The sequence below is a fragment of the Melospiza georgiana genome, chromosome 21 (assembly GCF_028018845.1).
Source record: "Melospiza georgiana isolate bMelGeo1 chromosome 21, bMelGeo1.pri, whole genome shotgun sequence".
In the NCBI taxonomy this organism is placed as follows: Eukaryota; Metazoa; Chordata; class Aves; order Passeriformes; family Passerellidae; genus Melospiza; species Melospiza georgiana.
In genome coordinates, this window is record NC_080450.1 from 3774707 (window position 1) to 3787530 (window position 12824).

Sequence of the window (12824 nt, forward strand, 5' to 3'; positions counted from 1 at the left end):
AATCTGCTCTCCTTGGTCAGTAGCAATGCAAGCAGTGTAGTGCAGGACTCCCAGTCAGACCAGTTCAGTAATGCAGAATCTGCCTCTTTCATAATTTCCTTTAATGGACTCCTTGATGACCATTATCTCTGAAAAATAAAACCCAAGTGTCTTGAGTTGGAACTGCTCAACTGAAGCATCTGAGAGGCTTTGCTTGAAGGTTTCCTGTGTTAGCCACAGCCAGTCTTGCTTCTGTTGGAAGTGGTGAGAGAAAGGAAGCAGAGGAGCAAGTTTTGATGGTGGAGTAGGTCAGAGTGTCTGAGGTGTCTGCACTGTGCAGAAATCCCTCTAAGTTTTGCTGATGTTTTTATTTCCTGCTTCCCCCTCTGGGAGGAGAGGAGTTCCAGGGTGTTGTGTTACTTACCAGTCATATTTATTCTCTGGGCACTGTTGAAGACAATTGTTAGTGTCTTTGGAGGGACATGAGAATATAATGATAAAACAGGATTTATTCTCTGATCTTGCCTGTCTGCTCCTCAAAACTTCTACTTCTCTGTTCATTGTCATTCCTATTTGTGTTAACTCTCTCCTCTCCAGACAGTAAGGTGTGTTACTGTGCTGTGCAAAGTCCAGATCAATACCTAGTGCAGTTGGGGTTCTAAAAGGGAAGAGGACTGATGGACAGTGGATAACAGGAGATCAATAAACATGGTAAACACTGGTGTTTCCCCATAAAGGCCAGCAGAAATGAATTGTTGTGTGAACCAGGCTTTAATATTCATTACCCTGTGTCTCAGTGGTTTATAAAGTGTTGTGACCTCTGACCCTGCTGGTGTTGGATGGCAGGAATATTGCAGGAGAGTGTCCCTTAGTGCTGTGATTGTGTTGTTGTCCTGCAGGATTATCCTGGAGCTGTGAGAAGATGGGATGCTCAAGCTTAGAACAGGATCTCTTTCAAGAGTATGAAAATAGTTATTCAGGCATTGGAGTGCTCTTTTAAAGGATCTTTTTGGTCTAAAAAATTGCTATATTGGGTTTTATTAGTGGAAATAGAAGACAGAGCTACAAGACTTTAGATCTTACTCTGGATTTCATGTGTTTTGTTTAAATTACACTTCAGTTGTAAAATAGGACTGCAAAATTATAAGCACAAAGGTATGGACTCCTTTGAAACTGGGAATTTCAAAGCAGATGGCAGAGGAGTGAAATGTGAGTGTGACCTGTCATGAGTGGCAGTAAAGTACTGATCTGGAATTAAAAAGAGAGATGTAAAAAACATTCTATTTCCCTGGAGGTCAGGATTAAGGCTGAGAAAAGAAAACTGTTTTTATGAGCCCAGACAGGCTGGAAGAATGAGGGTTCTGTGTGGGGAAGGAGCTGGTGGTGCTCACACGGCTGTGTTGTGGAGCTTGGGTAGGAAATGTCACCCAACATGTGACATGGAGAGGCAGTGGAGGCTGCCCGAGTTGTGCTCGCTGTGTCCTGCCTGTGGCTGCAGCCTGTGCTGCTCCCTGTGCTCTGCACCCCCAGGTACCCAGAGCCTGCTGGGCTCTGCCAGGGATCCATCCCAAGGATGGTGCTGGCAGGGCCAGAGCATTGCAGGGCAGCGTTCCCACAGCCCTGCCTGCTCTCACCTCCCACTGCTGCTCCCCATCTCCCTGCCCCACCGGGGCCAGGCAAGGTGGAGATGCTCTCTGGGTGCTTTCCAAGCCAGGCATTGCCATTCTGCTTGCTTAATATGTATCCATCATCCCTGTTGCCTGGAGTGGCTTCACTTCTTTCTTTGTACTCTTGTGTAATACTTGGGGTTGGTCACATAAATAAATGTACTTTGGTGGGAAATGAAAGTGATCTGTACAACTCTTGACTTGTTTGCAGCTGCTGTGACGTTTGATAAGGCTTATCTTTGTAGGACCTCCTCAGTAGCATTTCTTTTTGTCTAATCATTTCCACACTTCTTCCTTTTCAACTTAACTTGAAGTATTAAACAAAGGAATTAGGAGAAGTGGAAAGAACTAAGGGGGAGATAATCCTGAATGTCTGTCAACTCAGAAGCGTGCTGGTTAATAAATGCTCTGCCAGGTTTTGAATAAATCTTCTGAGCAGTGCATGACTTTACAAAAGTATTGTTATAGAAAAGAAAAAAGTTACTCTTCTGTTTATATGTTATTTTTAGCAAGTAGAAGGAGATGTGGATGGAGAACGGACCAGCTGTGCATACAAACTTTCTCCTATTTTGTAATTCCCTTTATTCCCTTGTATCATTCCCTTTTTGACAACAGGTTGAGTGTTCCCAGAAACCTTAACACTGCTGAGAGATTTCAGGCAAGCTGAAAGCAGTGCCTGACAGTTTCAGAAAACTCTGTGAGTGTCTGAAAATGTGCATTAAGAGGTGTGTTATATTTAAAAGTGTAAACATTCCGTTGTGTGGCTCTCTGTTTTGTCATGCAGCTTTGAGATGTGGATTGGCAATGGTTTTGGAGCATTAAACAGATTTTATGAACCTTTGCTTTTCTGATGAGTTGGGCCAACTTTCCAGTTTTACTTTTAAATCCCGTCTGCATCCCAGCTATCATTCTTTCTTCCACATTAAATGTTCACAACTGAAATGATAAAAATGAGTAAATACTGGTCCTAGCCCATGAATGGATTTGCTTTCTCAGGATGTATTTTTTTAATCTGCTTCTTCCATCCAGCTGCCCTAAGCAGTGCATTTACCAGTGAAGATACCATGGGCTGACTGCTCTGCAAACATCTTTGTGGACAGAAATGGGTGAGGTGTGAACAGTGGCTCCTGGAGCCTCCTCCTCCATAACCCCAGCCAGATCAGTGCTGGTTTGTGTGGTCTGTTCAGATCTCAGGCTGCTGGGGAAGGGATTGTTGTTGGCAGAACACTTCTGGTCCTTCCTGGAGCTGGGAGAGCTTTGGAGGGGGTGTGGAGGCTGTTCCTCATTTTCACAGAGAGGAGCTCGTGGTGAGCAATGGAGGTGAGAGATTTCCACCCCATGTGTGCATTTCCACTTGCACTGCTCAGTTCAGTTTCCCCAGAAGAGTGCCCAGTGCTGTCTGAAGCCTTGGTTGTGCAGAGCATGGCAGAGGCAGCTCTGCAGGGATGGAGCAGCTTCCTCACCCTTCACTCCTCACTATTTTGTCACCTTATCCTGGAAGACAGCCTGAGCTGCCACTCCTGCTTGGCTTCTCAGCCCTGACCTCTCTGAGCAATTAAAAGCCTGGTTTACACACCCACACCCTGAGTGTGTGCTGTGCATACCCACAAACCTGCTTGGAATTCAGAGCTTGGCTCTCTTTGGTAAACAAATGCCTGGTGGATGAATGCAGCATGGGTATAGGAACATTGCCCTATGCCTGAAATTAGACTTGCCTGCATAATTCTGTAATTGGACCAGGCAGGATATGGCTCAAAGACACTTATTTCCCTTTGCCCTTTTGAATCCATCTGGTGGCTTTTGCTGTTCTTTTATCTCCCAGCAAATCAAGACCTTAAAATTGATGACCTAAAATTAATTTCCTTGAAGCTGCTTTAATGACACTTCCCTTGCTGTGTATGTGTGTGCACAAAATGTAACCCACATAGAGGGGAGTGCATTCGCCCTTAACTGTTTCTTAGCTGGTTGAGACTATAGAAATTATTTCTAAATGCAGTAGTAGAAACTTTGAGGATGTTGAAGGCATTTCCTGGACAAATTACACTGATGATACCTGGTTTTTGAATAAAAATATAGGATAAGAAATGGAAGACTTTAGCTTTTTTTACAGGAAGTAAGCCCAAAGGAGAATGACAACAGAGAGTTTGCATTAATACAGCTTGAATGTAAAGTAGAACTGGAGTTCTTAAAAATTCATTAATTTTTTTTTTAAGCTGTTCATATTGCACTGTGAATTCAGCAGGTAACTGGTGAATTTTGGTGTGTATTGCTACAAGACACCCACCTGCTTTTTTACTTTTCAGCTTGTGGAGTTGTCATGAAATTCCTTGAGACAGCTCTGCTGATTAATGTTCTCAGAAGTGAGATCTGGGTGTGTGTTTTACAGCTCCCTGTGTAGCTGGTCAAAATTTAGTATGTGCCTCTCTGAAATAGAGTTTTGGAGGAGTGATTTCATTTACAGAAGTCCCATTGCACTGGTCTGCCTTCCAGTAAGTTAAGGACCTGTGCCTGTGTGCTATGACTGAATTATACCATAGAGGAGCAAAGGTAGAGAGAAAATGAGTAATGGGTGAGAACACTTCTCAAGAAGTGCTGCAAAGTTGAGAAAACCTTTAACGAACTTAAACATTTTAAGGAAAATTTTATTTTTCTTTAATTTCACACTGGTGGCCTGGTTCACTCAGGGAATGACCAATGGGGTAGATCCATGCTGCTGAAAAAAGAAGAGAGGTGAGCTCTGTTTATGTTTTTCCCAATCTTATTTTGTTTGGTTTTTTTGGTTTTTCTTTTTTGAGTATTCACATGACGAATGATCCTTCCAGGCTTGTTATCAGTACCACATTTTGAGAGAGAAAAACAGAGTGGGAAGGATCCCCATATGCCCAAGGACCTCACTTTACCCTCTCAGTGTACTGACTTCCTTTCTCCTTTGGAGCAGTACATGCCTTTACATTCCTGTGAAATGATCATTTAAATTCAGAATGCCAGCAAAACTGGGGTATTTTTTTCATCTATCTCCCATGGTTTCTTAGCAATTAGGCATAAAAAAAATATGTTGTGGGAGGTGCTCATCATTTTCTGACTCAGTTGGTTTCAATGGGAGTCAGGCCTGTAAGGCAGCTGTTAAGGTCAGGCAATCTGTAATTGACCTGTCAGATGTTGCAATTAAAGTGTATTGCAGCTGTTAGAAATAGGAGTTACCTCCATTGCTCCTGAAAAAAACCAAAAAGCAACCCAAAACCAAACCACCAGAAAGCTTTAATGTATTTCACTGATTCATTGAGTACTGCTCTCCTCTGTGTGTAATGCAAGAAACAGAGGGGAATGCAGATGGAGCTGCTGCCTTTGATTTCAGTGCTGTTTGTGGCAAGGCCTCTTTCATGTTCTGAATTACAAAGTCCAGGGAAAATTCTTGCCAATGTCTGTCAGTCAATAAATTTACACCTTGAAATGCTCAGAGTTATAAATACTGTGGGAAATCTAAGAAAATGTATTTACATGAAGACACACGTGGGAATGCTTTTGCCACATTCTGTTTTTTGCCTTAATGCTTTTGTGGATTTTGTGAAATAGTAGAATGTACTGTAATGGAATAACTAGGAATTGTATAGTTGCTTCAGCCCTGTGCACTTGAGTGAGTGCTTTTGTGTCTGTCTCATAGCCCAGTGTTTTTAATCATGAAATACTTTAGCCACTCTTTAATTCAAAGTTAGTCATTGAGGGGTTTGCAATGTTTGTAACAGTTGCAGGGTTCTAGAAGCTTTTGACAGCTCCCCAGAGCCTTTATGTCCTGACAGTCAGCTGGGAAGCTGGGGAGGTCTGAGTTGTCTGTCCTCATGTTTTTATTGAGCCTCACTTAATATCTGTGCTCATTGAGGGTCTACAGTGGTTTTATGCTGTGTGTTTGCTTGGGTTTTTGGCTTTTTTTAAATAAACAAAATGCATTGTCCTTAGCATGGTGAAAATTCAGGTCGTTTGGGGCCATCTGGGTTCCATTTCAGTGTCTTGGATGTTGTCCTGTGCTTATCACTGTCCTCCAGCTGGAAAGCCACAGTGGTGCTGAACTTTTACATTTTAGTTTCTAGGTATCTGAGCTGAACATAAATCTGAATGAGTGTTGCCTTAAGCAGAGAGAGAAACGTCTGGTGCTCGCCAATTCCAAATGTGACATTTTATTTTCTGGCTATTTTTAGGACAAGGATTCTTTAGAGTTTGTTTTGTTAACCTTCTATGGATCTTTCTATGAATTAGAAGTTGAAGTATTTTGTGCACTGAAGCTGTCATCAGTAGTTTATGATCTCTGCACAGTTCTTGCTAGAATATGTGTGATTCTGGAGCTGCATTAATGTGGTTCTCAGTCTTTGCTGTTGCTGCTTTAAGGTGTTAGTAACTCTTTATGATCTTATTCCATAATCTGTGTGAACACTGCTCTTCAATCAGGTAAATTAGAGCAAAATTTTTCTAACCCTCCTAATAATACTGAAACTAAAATAACTAATAACTAAAATAGCATTATTACCTGCACAGGGCATTCAGAGAAGTCAGGAATTCTAGTCCATTTTCTTCCAAAATTAGATCACAAAGAGCTTTTCTGTTCTTGTGGTGCTAACTTATGTTTCTTTTGCAGTTTCCAGGTAGGAGGAAATGCTGATAATTCCTTTCTCCATTAATTTTTTTCATGGAATCCAGTGACAGGAGAGACCATTGGATGGCCTGGAGTGATTGGCAGGACTGCATCTCTTAGGTGCTGGGAGCAATTATTTTAAAGAAACTTTGCAGAGAGGTTTGACTTTTGGGTAGAATTACTTTTGTCCCACCTAACTCAAACTTGATGGCAACTCTTAAAAAACTTGCATGTTTTGAAGTCCTGTTTATTGGCCTTTTCCAAACCTTTCCTGTCCTTTGGACCTTCTGGGGAGTATGCTTGCAGAAGCTTCTGGGAAGTCCTGATCTGTCATAAATGCATTTTCTGCATTTGTCAGACACTTTTCCTTGGGCAGATGAGATTCAAAGAGGTGAACAACTGTAATCCATGTACCTCTATCAGCAGTTCCCTGTGTTAAAATTTGCAGCTTGCTCTGCATCTTCAGGTGCCTTAAGAGAATTAATTTTCATGTGTTAAGTACAACTGCCTTTCTAGTTAGGTGTGAATACTTTATTTGTGTTAAATGTAGCCCTCCTCCCTTCCCCAGATAATTTCAGCTTTCTGAAAATAGCCTTGCTTTGGTTTGTTGTTCTTGTTTCAGTTTGTGCCAGCTGCCTGCTCTGCAGATCTTTGCCTGGTTTTTCTAATTGTTTATTTTATTTGAAGAGTTATTACCTTGCTTCTTAGGGATGTGCTAGGTCTGAAACTAAATACTTCTAAGTATTAAAAGCTTGAGTACTATTTAATAACACCAGAGAATGTCCCCTTCTGTTATTTTGAAAACATCTCTGAGACCTGAGGAAACCATGATTGTCTACTGTGTTTTGTCCTGTCAGCTTAAAAAGCCACGAGGCACCTTGCATGCTAATCCTCTGCAGAACATGAAATGAAAATGAAGGCTGTACATAAGAAATATGAAATTTGATTGATCATTAAAAATCCCCTGATAAAAAAAAAGTCTTTTGATACCTATGGGTAAATGTGTAGATTCCATTTCTTTTTTACTAATCTCTCATAACTACATTTGACATGGGGACCTAGAGGTTGAGTTACTAATTGGTGCTGCTCCTCTGTGTATCTGAGTTCAGCCTGATATGGACAAACCTGTTTATTTTTAAAACCTTTTCATATGAAGGTGTGTGATGGTTGTTTTGCCTTGGCAGGTACTGTGACCAGTGCTGTCATTTTTTTGTTAAGGAAATGAATGTAAATGTAAGAAGAAGTCTTTGAATGCTCACTTGCTACCTGTAGGCAGTTCTACCTATTGATGTGCATTTGCACTGGGAAAAAAGAGCCTGCCAGACAATTCTGATAAGCTCTTTTTAATTTAGGATTCAGGGCACCTTCTTGTACTTAATTTTGGAAACATGCTTTTCTCTAAGTCACTCGGTCAGAATTTCCCCCAAAGATTTCATAGTGACCTTTAATTTAATCAGAGATGTGGGCAGAGTTTTCAGCTGTGGATAAATCCACAGAGGTTTTAGATAATCTTTTATCAGATTAATGAGGAGGTGATTTTTTTTTTCACCGAGATAAGAGAGCAAGTTACAATTCTGCAGTTTAACCTCACCGTTTACCCTTTCCACTGGGTGTTATTTTTTACATGTAAACTTTTGATGCTTTATTATTACAGAAATCCAACATGTTCTGTTGAGATGCAGAACTTATGCATAAGATTCTGATGTAGACTCTCCTCCCTTTTGGAAGACAGCAAATGCAGCAGTTATGTATTTATTGCTCACAACTGTAAGACCATTGTTGGGTTTTAGAACCCAGCAGTCTGAGGAAAGTGGGAAAAGCTGGCTTGAGGCTGGCTCTGAGTTTGCCCTTGTTTTAAAGTGTCTATTTCTGAATGCCTTGCTGCAGAAATTTCAGATCTAGGTCTGTAAACTTGTCTTTTTCTGGGGCATTTCTCTTCTCACTTGTGGCCAAATTAGTTTTTTAGGTAATTTTGATGCCAGCAACTAGCTACCTGGAAAAACCACATATTTTAACATATTTTTAAGGACATCAATATATGTTATAGGAAATGACTAAAACCCTAAAATCTGTGATGGAGGGTGAGGGAGGGGATATGGTGCTGGTTTGTTACAATTTTATTTTGTTCTGGAAACTAATGAAAGGTCCTTTGAACTGTTCAACGTGGAGTGTTTTGGAAGGAAAAAGTGCTACCTGTTGTTTGCAATTACAAATGATAAACAAGAATATAGTTCATAGGAGCAGAACATGTGAATGGAGAAAGTATTAGGTATGTACTAGAATTTTTATTCATTCTTATTGTGCCAACTGGGAGTAAATGTTCTTTAATATAATTATACTCTGGTGCAGTTTGAATCTGTTCCAAAGAGCAGAGCTTTGCCTAAAAAATTCTTTTATTTCTTCTGTTAGGGAAAGTGTTGGATTTCTTAAAAATGCTGCTTCACTTCAGCCTTCAGAAAATCATTAAAAAAGAAGAAATTAGATTTTTCTGAGTTTCTGGAGAACCTTTACTGCTTAGCTTTTTGTGTTTGTTAAAATGGGACTGCAGTGCAGCTTTTAAAGATTTTAGTAAGTGGTGTGTACTGGAAGGAGAATAGGAAATAATAATAATAATAATTCTTTTATCAGTAAAGGCAGAGGAACTAATGTGGTAGCTGACCTTTCTTAGGTCTCTGGGGAAAATGTTAATATAGAATACACTCACTTAGCTAACATTAAACAATTTTTGCTTGATTATTTTTGAAGTGTTGTAAAGACAAGCTTGGGTACCTCAGCAGCAGCAACAAAATTCCAGTAATTTTGTCTGCAGCAAAATTCCAGTAGTTTTGAAGACTCTTATTTGCCATTGCAATTTTACTTGACTTTTCTGTCCTGGACTTAAATTGACTCTTACTTATCTCTTTGATAGGTTTATAATTTTCATTAAATGTATAATCTCATTGACAAGACTTTAGAATTTTGCCTAGGATTCTCTTCTTAAGTATGCCTTAGCGTACTTAAATGGAGATTATTTAACTTAAATTTTTCTGAACTTAAAAGCATTTGCACAAAAATGTTTGGGTTTTTAAAAATGATGCTCAGAGGGCTCCTGCTGGAGATGTTTTAGCTCTCACCCAGCATGGTTGTGCTGACCTGGGTGTCTCTGTCAGGGGTGTGTGCTGTGTGTGTATGTTGTGATCCATGGTGGCATCATCACTTCTGGCCATGATCTGGGATTGGCTTCTGCTCAATGCATTTAAAACACAGTCCTTTAATAATAGTTGATGTTGATATCAACTTTTTCATTTCTGCCCTTGGATTTAAAACAGGTTTTATTGCTTTTGTTTTTTCCCTTTTTTCCCCACCTGTATATCTCAAATCCATGAACTTGGAAAGGGAAGGAAACTTCCTTCTTTCCTTCTTGTTCCTGGTGGAAACTGAGCTCTAAAGGCTGATCTCCAGGCTGGGTAACTGGATCCCTGACAGGAAGGTTTCACAGGGCTATTGTGTGATAGTAATTACCAACCCTGGCTCTGTAGTTCATTTAAAAGTAATGACTAGTGCATGTAAAAGGAACAATAGATGTTAACTATGGAATACATTAACTCATGGAGATGCCAGGGGAATTTAATTGATCATAATTAGAAATTTGAATGGGGATAGGAAAGAACGTTGAATTTTGCATTTTGTATCCCTTCATTTTTTTGTCTTTTATGATATAGATCTGCTGAATGAGATGAAGTGCATGTGACAGATAATGTCCCAGCAGCTGTGCTCTCTACTTCAGGGAGGGCATTCTGGGCTAAATGGGAATTGGCTTTACTTCTGTGGCAAAGCAGTACTTTTCACTAATATTGTGCTTTGAAGGACCTGAAATGAAAACTTCTTGCTCTCAACAGAGAATTGTGTCTGATGCTGAGAGCTCTGTTACTTATTTTAATTAAGTACAAAAAATTGCAGCAGTTCTCCCACATATCTAAGTGTTGGAAGGCAGATACTGCTTGAATCTCTAGTAAATCAAACAGAATCTAGAATTTCTGGGAGCAAATATGAATTTCAGATCATATTGCCTTGTGTAGGTGTTCTCTGTCTGAGAGAGATTTCATGTGCTGCTGGCCTGGTTTGGAACAGGGCTGTAATGTGTTAGTGGGGTCCTTTTTCTGTTAAAATAAAATCTCTCACTCCATAAGGAGGCTGCAGAGATTGTCTAAAATAAATATACTGCTGCTTCTTCCTGCCAAATGAGGGGTGGATTTAGAGTATGAAGGTTTGAGTCTGACCCTTGAAAATTACTATCATGTAGCCCAAAATGACAAAAAAGGCCCCATGAATCCTAAAGAACAACTGGGTGTTTTTCCCAGTCTGCCAGAGCAGTTGGATGAGTGATGGCCCAGAAGGGTTACTGGGGAAAGCAGAGGAATAACCAGTGAGAAACATTCCCTGTGAGCAGCTGTGGCAATCTGCGTGAAGTTGAATTATCAGGAATGAAATTCGTTGTTTCCTTAACAGCATTTAGGACTTGTTCTTCTGGTGCAGCTGACAGATACAGGGGAAAGCATTGCAGTGCTGTTTGGTAACCTGTGAGGCTTTTCCTTTACTTAGGAGGAAAGGAATTTCTGTTTTGTGGAAAACACTTTTTTTTGGTCTGTGTTTAGTAGCAACAAAAATGCAAGTGTTGAACCTTGTTGCACATTTTTCTGAAAGCATTTTGCTAGTAGAGTGCACTGTGTACCCTTTCCCCCTCATGAAGATGTTGTAATAAGTAAAGCAATGTCATTGGAGTAGTTGGCTACTGCAAAACATGTGAATTTAGTTACCCAATCCAGCCTGTTTCTCCAACTAAATGATTATGACTAAGTGTGGTATATGCAACGTTGACCTTCTAAGTTAGTTCCTAGTTTGCTGCTTTGTTGTTTCAATCACATTTCTACATTGTTAATATGAAAATAATTGTTTTGCTGTATAAAGTTGTTGAGATAATTGTCTGAGGCTCTGGATGGGCTGTGTGTTCTCTCAGGGCTGTGAGCTGGTGCTTTCTGGGGCACAGCTGAAGGGTGGGGTGTGTTTGTCCTGCAGGAGAAGGGAGCAGGAGGGTGTCTGTGGGCAGAAGGACACATTGCTGGCTGCTCGTTTCTTCCTGTGAACTCCCAGTTAGTCATTCCTGGGAAGCAGCACAGCTACTGCAGTGACACCCAGAAGAGTGTCATGGCCTAACCCACAGCTGAGCTCTCCCTCGGTGTCCCTGTTTGTCACCAGGTGCATCACAGCGTGCTGGGGACAGAGCCATCCTCAGCTCCAGCCCTGCTGCCTCCCTGCTCACAGGAAAGGCTGGGGGAGGAATGTTGTCTGTCCCAGGAGCTGCACTCCCTGTTTGCCTGGCTCAGTGCTTCCTGTTGTTGGAGCTTTAGAAGCAATGCCTGTAGGTGAGGATTATCAACTGCTCTTCTGTGGGAGATGGGCATGCAGTGCCTTGAGGTCAGAAGTGGAAATGGCAGCAGTTGGTTGGCAGCTATCTCATTCCACCCTGCAACAGCATTCAAAATTCAAACCTCTGGGGAAAGGAATTATTTTCTGAGCAGCTTCTTCCTTTCCGGGTAAAAGTTCATGTTTTGAATCATTTGAAGCCTGAGGATGTGAGACTGTTACTCAGATCTGCCTGCCACATAAATAAAACTGGTACCTTGCATCTTCAGAATCAACAGAAAAACCTTGAAGAGGCAGCCAGAGAATGGGGAACAGTGTGGCCTTCAAAAGAAGGACCAGTGAAAACCTGTGTTTGTGCAAGTACCAATAAAATCTGCAAACAATCAGTTTGGATTTGTGCCACTTCAGATAGTGAGGCTGGAACATCAGGTCTTCAAACAGCTGGGAGAGGAGCTGAGGAGTAGGGGAAGGAAATGAGTGAGGAAAATGTAGCCAGAAATGAGTAAGAAATAAATCTGTTAAAATGATATAAGAGTTAAAAATGTATAGTTCAAGAGCTTGATGAAATAGCTTTATCAAAACCTAACAACTACAGAAAGAGCTGTCAAGGAAAAACTTCTCAGCATCTCGTTTGGGAAGAAAAAAACAAAACAAAAGCCCAGATCCTCCACAGTAAAACAGAGATTGTGTTCAGGAATGGATTGAAAACATGCTCTTTTATATGACATAATTTGTGGTGCAGTAACGTGCTTGAGGTAGGCAAATACTGGTTAATCAAGGATTTCCTTCCTTTCTCTGTTAAGTTAATCATGATGTTAGGAAAATCTTGCTTGTTCAGTAAGCAGTAAAATCTCTTTTCAGTACATTTGGTGTGTGCAAGTGGAGTTCATCTGTTTCAGGTCATTAGCACTGCATTAGCACAGCATGGCAACTGGTGTTTAAACACCAGCTAATTAATGTTCAGTGTCAACACAGTGTGCTAAAGAGCTATCCAAACCCTTGAAGTTCTAGCTGAAACAAAATGCCACACTGAAAATTCTGTTGGGGGATGGGAGGAATTGCTAATCTTTTTTCTCCTGCTTTCCTAGATTATTGATAAATTATTAAGCCTGAACAGCAGAAGGGAAAGGGTCAAACTGATGCCAACAGCA